A 10,786-nucleotide genomic window follows, 5' to 3' on the forward strand; every position below is an offset into this window, starting at 1 on the left:
CACACAGAGGCGCAGGTTACGTGAGGTGTGTGGATGCTGACACATAAACAATATTAATATCAACAATAATTCATCAACAGTGTTCCTCTTTCTAGATTGAATGCAACTGATCACCTGAAAATATTTGAATGACAAAAATGTACAGAATTTGTAGCTCTTTCTAGGAACGGTTATCAAAATGGACATTTCTTCAATTTGATGTGCTAAATAACGGAGTTTCATTGCTGGAAGCAATTAATACAGCGGAATAATATCGAATTATATTTTTTATTTTATCATAAGAACTTCTGAGTTGAAAGTGCCCTGAATTAGTTTAATTTTATTCAAGTAATCTGAATCATATTTTCATACTCATAAACATCAACAACAATAAATCAACAAATTTATTAATGATGGGGGTAACTCTTGAAATACTAGAACATATAGTTTCAAATATATATGTATATGTACAGGGTATATAAAATTAGTTGATTTGATCTTCTAGACTCTAGAAAGCAGTCCTGGGTTCGAAAAGAAAAGTCCATTAATGGAAATCGTTTCACGATATCTTCATTCGTCTTGAAAATATAACCAAATTTTGATATTTTGTCGATTTAGAAAATGTGCCATATTTTCAAAAATAAGTGAAAACTATAAAACTCTCTACAGGTACTTCTTCACTGGGAATACTACACTAAATTAATTTTTTTCATTCTATTCTACTAAGGATGGAAAAAAAAACAACCTCCTTATTTCAAACACGAATACATTATTTTTTGATCTCATATCATACAAAAAAAATTAGCTTCTCAAAAATATATAATATATGTCGATATATTACTAATATATCGAGTAATGTTCAAGGCAAAATTACCATAGAAGTGAAATAATCACTGACTGTCTAGTCTCTCATATTAAATGAAGTGGACAAAGAAAACTTCAATACATTATAATAGTAGAAGTGAATGAGATTAATTTTTGCTCTAGATTACTTCCAAAAAAAGCATTGCCTTAGTCAACTTTCATATCAAAACGATATGAAATCACTAAAAAAAACACGTCACTTTTCAAATGATGATTTCAATTGATAATAGAATAATAGAGAATTTTTTATGAGTTTTATCAATTGATTACAGAAATTCTGCTCGATATTTATTCAAATTCAGTGTAACATGAATTACATTATTTTATTGGAGTTAAAGATGTTTCTGCTAACATGGAATTCTATGAACGGAATATTTAAATAAAGATGGAGATTTATTGAGGGTGAGCAATTTTGTGGTCAATTTTTTCCATTAAAAATTGAAATTTCACTAAAATGGTGAATTTGCCTTGAGTAAGGAAGTAATATTTGCACATACAGGGTGTCTATAAACAAATTGCGAAGGACTTAGGGAGATGATTCCTCGATAAAAATAAGTAGGGGTAGTTTCTATAAATTTTTTTCGAAATCGACCTCCCTTCCAAGATACAGTCTTTGGAAGGCGATGACGTGTTGACAGTTTTCAATTTTTTTTACGGGTTCTAAAAAGCACTGAGTCATGAAACTATACATAATATGAATATATGATGCACTAAGTAAATGTTACTCACAAATTTTTTTTAGATTTCATAACTTTATTATTAGGGGTTGACAATAATGATTTTCCTTCGAAAATTGTTTTCGTGGGACAGATTTTCGAAAAATAAAATTCTCTATGTACTCATTCTATGGTACACTTATACGATAGAATGGAATGAACAGTGATCAGAACTGCTTCTAAGTTTTTATTTATTCCGAGAAAAGTATCGACCGTATCGAAATTTGGCGAGAGACTTTTTTCCTCCAGAATTGAATGAGAAACCATAAAAGAATTTTTAGAAAATCCATCCAACGAAAACAATTTCTGAAGGAAAATCATAAGGGGTTGTTATTTGCAACCCCTAACAATGAAGTTATGAAATCTAAAAACATTGTGTGAGTAACATCTACTTAATGTTTCATATTATATATGGTGTTATGATTCAGTGTTTTTTAGAACCCGTAAAAAAAATTAAAAACTGTCAACTCGCCTTCCAAAGGCTGTATGTTGTAAGGGAGGTCGATTTCGAAAAAAAAAAATAGGAACTACCTCTGCTTATTTTCATCTAGGAATCATCTCCCAAATTCCTTCGCATTTGTTTACAGACACCCTATATATATTATTGAAAAGGCTATTCTTTTTGTATGACATGATATTAGAAAAAGATATCATCTGTATTCAGAATAGATAAGTTTTTTCTACCCTTAGTTCAAGACATAAAAAGAGTTAAATAGTGCGTCGTATTCCCACAGTGAAAAATTGCCTATAGAAAGTTTTTTGATATTTTCCAAAAAAAAATGTGGCACATTTTCGAAATCGATAAAATATGAAAATTTGGATATTTTGGACAAATGAAGATATCGTGAAACGGTTTCCACTCATGAACTTTTCACGAAAATCGAACCCAAGTCTCATTATTTTCAATTATCTAGTCAAGAATTATCAGAGCTTGGAGAGTACTTGCTTTTTCAAAACAAGAATACCCAATTTTATATCATATTCTGAATCTACATGAAATTCTGATTTCGGAATACCCCACTTGTAATAATTCATCAGGGGGGCTTTTTCGGCGTAGGCCACTTTTTCCGACAAATTTTATATATTATGATGTTTTTAACTAGAGATCATATCTTGAAAACCCTTCTAAAATACTGTATGATTATTTTTAATTGAATTCTTGAAAAGTTTTCAAATCTTCTTGTACAGATGGCCTGAAAGACACTGTAATTTTTCTAAAATGACCATGCAAAAATGGAAATAACCAAATTTTTTCCTGTTGAAGGGAAAGCTCATTGATCTGTTCCAAACTACCAGGAACTTTGAATTGTTCGCATATGTATTTGAACCGAATCTCATAATATAAGCTCTCCTTATATCATTCCTTCTTATTTCAGCTCCAGTACATAAAAATTTTGATATATATCACAAGTATTATTGATTAATTGAATTAAAAAGTATAGATAGATACTCATTCTACATCATTTCACTATTTCGTTCCTTTCATGGAAAAAGTTTCGTTTGTAAGGAACAGAAAGGAAAAATCAATGTGGAATTAATTAAACATTGATTATTCAAACTGCGATCCAATTTCCTCTTGGTTATTACATCTTGAATTGACATCAGGGAAATATGATTAATTGAATATTAGATCCATATCCTTTCCTTCTCCAGATTTTCAGAGATAATATATCTAAATATGAAGGCTCTCCGGAGCTTATATTTTATTTTTAGTAATAGTGAAAAAAAAAAGTGCACGGAAGAACTACCCCTACACGTGAAAACACATGATCTGTTTTCTTGATCGAAATATTTTGATTACAGTTATTTATTCATTATATATTAGAGTACAAACAGGCCTACATTCCAAAAAACACCTACAAAAATCGAAATATAAACAAGTGCCCATTGAATATAGGTACTTTTGCATTATTTAATGCAATTGCTAAATTTACAAAGAATGGAAAAAAAACACACAGAAATCTCCACTAAATAGTCAAGGCCTCAAAGAATAGGAAATAATTTCATAATTTTTAAGAGTATAATAGTCAGTTTATAAAAAGAAGAAAGAAGAATAATTGCACTGAATATAGGTGAAATCAAAATTAAAAAAATGACTATATTTGATTAATAGATTTTTTCATAATTTCGATATTCACTTACAGTTTTTGAATGTGTAAGTGTGAGGTTAGTGAATTTCTTGGAAAACTTATTCATGAACTAGTCGAGAGGTTCATCTCATTGATAGCAATTTTTAATCATTAACAGAGAACATCAACTTTGAAATTTCCAATTTCATTTATTTATTTAATTACATTGCTTGTTTCCAAATGATGAACCGAGATAAATGAACTGCAGTAAATGTATTCTACAAAAGGTTTATCAATAAAGCTCCAACATATATGGTTGAATGTATAGTTGCAAAAAATTTAAGGGATGATTCTTTGTCATTTAATTTTTTCGAGAAGATCGAAAATGAATGCATTGTCACAAGTCTTTGTTGATAAAAGTAATAGGCAAGAAAGATTTCGTTAACATTTTTGATATGTTGATAGTCTTTCATTATTCAAAAAAAAGTAAATTTATTGTTTGTGTCACTGGTATATTAACTGGGTTTACCATACCTTAAAACCAGCCTCACTTCTCGCACAATGCAAAGTTGCATCTGAAAAACCTCATTTTCTGAAAGCTTGGGTTGCACCTCCTGCATTTTTGCCACATTTTGAGTAAATACATGAAACAATAAGATTTAGCGGGGGCTAGCGTAACAGGATACCAAACAAGAGGTTAGGGAAAAACCCCAGTAAAGAAACCCTTTCTCCGTGTGAGTGTAGTGGATTATAAGAAACGAAATAATTTTCTAAATAGACAAAATATCAAAATTCCGTTAATCTTCAAGACAAATGAAGATATCGAAAAGGGGTTTCCACTAATGGATTTTCAACGAAAATCCAGCCAAGGACCCCTTTTAAAGTTTTTATCTATATTCATCTAGACCAGAAGTACCAGAAACAGCCAAAATCAAGCAATTTGGGATACCCTGCATACTCAAATTTCTATATCTTCGATGTTTCCATTTGTATGTGGGTGAATACCCTGTATTGTGTCAAAACATGAACTGTGAAAATTTCAATTTCAGATTATCCGTCTCAGTAATATTCAGAAAACGAGCACGAAACATTCTGTATAGATAACAGGGCTGGAATACACACTCATCAAATCGATAGTCTGCATCCATTAACGTTTTCTGGATTCACGATCTATTTCTGAATTTCAAATAGCCCTGACGCCGAATCCAACGGAAAATAATGTTGCGGAACAAGTTGATTTATAGATGAAAAAGCCAATAACTACTTCCGAATAGACGCTATTGACGGCGCCTATGGCCTCTGCTCAAATCATCGCCCTAAAAGTGAAGAATAAGGTTCTGACGTCTGAAGTCTTCCGAGCCAAGGACAGCAGTTGGCACGCTTCCACAGTCCAGTAACAGGAAACAATGAAGTTTCCATGCCTACTGGCCGTCGCGCCTCGTAGTTTCTTTTTTTAACATTTTCCTATCCAATTTAGTCTTCACTTAGACCGTCTTACCGGACAAGCAGAACATTCGTTAATTTCCAGTCATTCATATTTCGGTGCATCATTCTGAATTATTGTACACCAACGGTGTGAATAATCGTTACTTCTTGTGAAGAATATATAAATTTATTTTACGGAACAGTTTTTTAGATGTCTGAAGGTCTGTCAGAGCGACTTCTTTTGTGGACGAAGAGGGGACTTCATATCATTCTTTATGTGGGGGAGATTTAAGAAAAAATAATATCTTAAAGTTGATCAATTCTACGAAAAAAAAGGTACCAACGCTACATCCACAACTCATATGGTGCGTCAATTTGAAAAGCTACTACCCTTAACATCTCAGCCCTCATGCAAAATCAGAAAATATGTAAAAAGAAATAAGCTTTGGTTCGTAGGAGGATATTTTATAGTTTGGTTCTAATCATTTAGTTTTTGAGGTTAGGGAGAACCTACCTACCCAAAATCTTAAATAGGGAGGGGGGGTTGAGTAACAACTTGTTTCGAAGGCAGGACTATTTTCAAAAATGCCATACACTTGACCATCTGTTAGTACAATTTTTTACTATGAAAGATTGCCGAAATGTTTTCACTTTGTAGACAATAATGTAACCGATTAGGCTGATTTAGTTCGTAATGAAAACCCTGGAAAAGTTAGTGGACGAACACATCAAAGAGATGATTCTGCGAAAATATCCCCTGAATGCTCAACAGTATGCACACCAGAAAGGCAAATCTACGGATCTTACCCTCAATAACCTTGTTAGCAGGATCTCAGAATCTTTCAATTCCAGAGAGATTGAAGGCGCCTTTAACGCTGTCCTCACTGAGTCCTTAGTGAGGGCTGCCAAGGTTAGGGGTGTCCCTCTCACCTTATCAAACTGGATCTGCACAATGCTGAGCACAGGAAATATCATAACTACGCTTTGCGGTGAAACTCTTAGATTTAAAGCAGGCAGAGTGTGTTCGCAGTTTGGCGTTCTGCTATCATTAGGTACTCTAACCTCTCCAAATTGGGAAGTCACAACAGACTGCCACTTATTTGAGTACCTGGACACTCAGGCTTCAGAGGCAACGAGTTATCTGATGCTCTAGCCAGAGAAGGTGCAATCTCAGCGTTTATTGACCCGGAACCTACTATAGGAATTTCTAATTCCTCAAGCAGGGAACAAAACAATAGCTGGATAAGGCAGAGAGGGTCCTGAAATATTAGCGCAACTGTTCTAGACTCTGTTACTCGCACAGGGTCATCTCAGTGCATCCCTTGAAACATAGATACAAGGAAAATAATCATTTGTTGTTGTCCAAAGACTAGAGTGAGATAGTTGCTTAGTGTCGCCAATCACAATTGAGATAGTTGAATCTGACATCATTGTCACGTCAATTTTCCGTACAAAAAGGTAGGAGCTATATAAATTTATTTATTTTACGCTACTGCCTTAGTGTCGCGCTAGACAGAGAAGCATGGAATGTTTGTACCACAACAAATACATTCATAGCACGTCAATGTCCATTCCATGTATTTATGTTCTAAGGTGCATCCCAGTCTATGTACCAACTAATGTCTGGGATTTTCCAGAACGAATCTGAGATCTATAATGGCACATTGCAGGCTCAGAGCTCATTTACACAAACTCAGTATCGTCAATGAATCATTCTGCAGGCTCTGTCTAGAGGAGAACGAAACCATTGAGCTCATCCTCTGTGAGTGCTCGACAGCGGACAGGGTCAAACTTGGAGTCTTTGGCTCTGTCAAGCTGAATCTAGAGGAGCTCAAAAATCGCTCCCCCTCTGACATCATCTCCTTCCTGAGTAAGATGGGGCTAGGCGGAGGAGTTTACCTCTCTGAGCTTGTTTGTGTACCACAATTTGGTCCCGGTGGCAGGTTTGGTGAGTACGACCAACACTCCCAACAATCTGTAATCTGTAACCCTATTTCAAATTCAACCCTCACGTTTTGGAAAACTTCAACGTGAATTTCATTAGAAACTGGAAGATGAGCCGTAAATAGCAACAATAATGGACCTCAAGGTTACAGAGCAGTGTAACCGCTTGAAACACTGTACAATTCCTCCCACAAGAGGTATTTCTATTGCAATAGACCACAGTCATTTCTAGATTTGGTTCGAAGATGAACTATGGTCAGCAGTAAACAGAAAAGATTGGAGGAGATTCTTCCTCATCTTCTGAATATCACCAGAAGCTGCTTAGCACTGTGTCATACACCTAGAAAATGAGGAGAGCAAAAGTAAACTTCATAGCAAAATATAGAAGAAGGATGGTATTGACCTCAGATCTTTTAGACCAATTTGTTCAACATAGTTTCTATTAGAAACGATGGAGAAAGGAGTGGATAACCATTACATAAAAATATCTGGAGAAAATGCCACAAACAAATGCCAGCATATCTACCGGACGGGAGGATCAACAGAGACTGCTGTATCAGCTGACTGAAGTCAACTATAGTACCCTAAATAACAAAGAAATCGCAATGTTTGCCTCCCTGGACATATCTGGATCTGGGGCATTTAATAACACACCACACGTATCGGTTAAAGATGCACTCAAAAGGCGAGGAGTGAACAAATAAATAAAACCATTATCAAATGGATGTATGAGATGTTAACAACAAGTATAGCTGAAAAACAGATGGATAGCCAAACCACTCGTGTTAAAGCCTTCGCTTATGTGGGTAATATCTCCCCTTCTATGAAACCTAATAGTGGATGAACTGCTCCACAGGCTCACAGAGAAGGTTGGCTACGAATGTATAGGCTACGATGACGACAAAATCAGACAGCACCTTATGCGATTCAATGCAGATGAGCCTCAGAATTATTGAGCAATGATGCTGGTGAGTGAGGCTAAACATTTACGCAATTAGGACTACAGTAATCCCATTAACCCAGAAAAGGAAACTTGGGGATGTCAACCAATTCGTGGTACCTACAAGAAAGAAACGTTTCAGGAGAAGAAAAAAACCGAAATAATGAATTACTCTGGAAAACTCTAAAAGGACTGTTGGGAACTTCCACACTGTGAGATCTAGGAAGTCTCTGGATCTTAGCAATAATATGCTACAACTCCTTTCTTGCCAGAAAGGGAGTTGGGAAGTTTCCGATTGACAGATTCGTAAATAACTATCTTCAAACTATCTTCTTTATAGTGTTACGTTTGGACTACTTATCGTAAATAGTGACGGATTCCTGTGCGCGCGTGTATCTAAAAACGTCCAGAATTGTGAGGACAGCTCTAATGGAGGGCACAATAGACCTTATATAATGTAGCAGTGAAATGAAATCCCCTTACCAAACTACGAGGATGTATTGATATCTATAAGGCTAGACCAGTTTCATGCATAAAAAAAATATTGCGTTACCATACGAACAATAACTCTTCAGAAGTTTCAGTGTTAAGTTTGAGGTCAAAAAAGTAAACCAGAGTTGGGCAATAAATTAAAAGAAAGAAGATGTCCACCGAAATTGTGAAAATCGAAATATTGGAGTATCGAGCCATCATCAAGTAGAGGTGAGCAGATTTATGATATAAGATATGCTTAATACCCTTGGTGATCAATGTCCTTCGTATGCGACCGTGAAAAATTGGACTGCTGCTACAAAAGAGGTAAATTTTCCATTGAAGATGATGACCGATCGGGAAGGCCAGTTTCTGTGTCAGTCCCCGAAAATATCGATGCAGTTCATGACATGATTTTATCAGACCGTCGAATTGGGCTAAAACGGATATTTGAAGCACTGAATATTTCATACGAACGCGTTCATCATATAGTTCACGTCAATTCGGACATGCTAAAAATTGCTGCAAAATGGATCCCCAAATGTTTGAATGTTGCCCATAAGCAAAGGTAGCAAGAGTAGAATCATCGCGTTCGATCTGTTCTCGATTTGAAAAGGAGATGTGGACTTCTTAAACCGAATTGTTACTTTGGATGAGACTGGGGTACATTTCTACGATCCAGAAACAAAGCAACAATCGATGGAATGGCGACACTCTGGTTCTCCAAGACCTAAGAAGTTTCGTGTCCAAAAATCTGCTGGAAAAGTTCTTGCTTCAGTTTTTTGGGATTGCCATGGAGTGATCATGATTGATTTTTTTGATAAGGGTAGAACAATAACCGGAGATTACTATTCGACATAATTGACCACTCTACGGGAAAAAATTTTAGAGAAAAGACGCGGAAAGCTATCCAAAAGTGTTTTGTTTTTGCAGGACAACGCCCCTGCACACAAATCTCATGTAGCCATGCAAAAAATTCGTGATTTAGGGTTTGAATTACTAGAACACTCTCCTTATTCACCAGATTTGGCACCATCCGACTATCATCTTTTTCCTCAACTGAAAAAAAGTTTAGAATGTCGTAAATTTTCTTCCAACGAAGAGGTTATAAAAGCTGTGGAGGTCTGGTTTGCAGAGCAAGAAGAAACATTTTTTTTGAAAGATCTAGAGAAGTTGCAGGTTCGCTGTAATAAGTGTCCAATTAAGTGGAGAATATGTTGAGTACTAAAATATTTTGACATTGAAATTTTGTTTGGTTCTATACTAGGCCAAGAATTTTTCGATATATCCTCGTATAACTATAACTACTGGGTTCCTTACAGGGCGTAAATCCTAGTACCCAAAATTTCCGAATAATCCTATTATCCGTTCTCCCTAAACGTCTAATGGGCCACCAACCGTGGGACATTCTGTATATTTAAAATAATGGTTGGGACATCGAATGAAGCCTAGTATTGAGACAGAAAAAGTGTGTTGCATTATATAACCAATAGGTAACACCTGACACAGCAATGAAAATGACACCTTGGGTATGCAAGAAGTGTACCGCACAAAGAATAGAACGATTGTTCCTCTATATTCTTTTGAAACTTTCTTCAATCATTTGATCCGATATCGAGACAATAAGATGTTCCATGTGTTTTATCCGAAAATATAAAAGAATCGAAACGTATTCGAAACGTGGGGCTTGTGCCTGTCCAAACTGCACCGGGAATATCAAATGAGACATCAAAAGTTAGCCGCAGCTAAACGGACTGCCTTTGTGCTATTCATTTTGAAACGATAAAGACATAATTGTTTTCTGGGCGGTCCAAGCCTTCGGCTTATCTCGAATTCGGAAGGTGTAAGATATAACAAAGGCTAATAACGATGAAGGGGAAACCGAGATCTGCCGTGAAATGATCCGAGGAAGTGAGAATACGTTCATATAATCTAGAGAATCATAAAACAGGTGTGTGATTGTTGGGAACATTGTAGGGATACGTACGATGGTGTAAGGTGAAATCTAGGGATTTTACACAATTCATTTTCGGAACATTCACCACCTCCGATAAACTGTTGATGTTTCAACATACGGTATAAACATTTAAGGGATGATTCCTTGTCTTTTTTCGAAAATCGTCACTTCAAGAAAGAAACTAGAAGAGCCCTTGTTAGTTGAAAATTAATCAAGCTATATAAAACTAATTTTTAAATATGAATGAGAAAAAAAACTTCCTGCGAAACAAATTTTAAGTGTGGCTTTCTCTAACGCTGGTAACTCCACCAAAAATTTTTTAATTGCTTTCTTGCTCCCAGAGAATTTCTGTCAGTTTTATGGTTTCTAAGAAAAAAATTAAGAATTGCTTTTCAGTTGCCATCTTTAGGGAGCTTCATCC

Source organism: Coccinella septempunctata, chromosome X, assembly GCF_907165205.1.
Source record: "Coccinella septempunctata chromosome X, icCocSept1.1, whole genome shotgun sequence".
NCBI lineage: Eukaryota > Metazoa > Arthropoda > Insecta > Coleoptera > Coccinellidae > Coccinella > Coccinella septempunctata.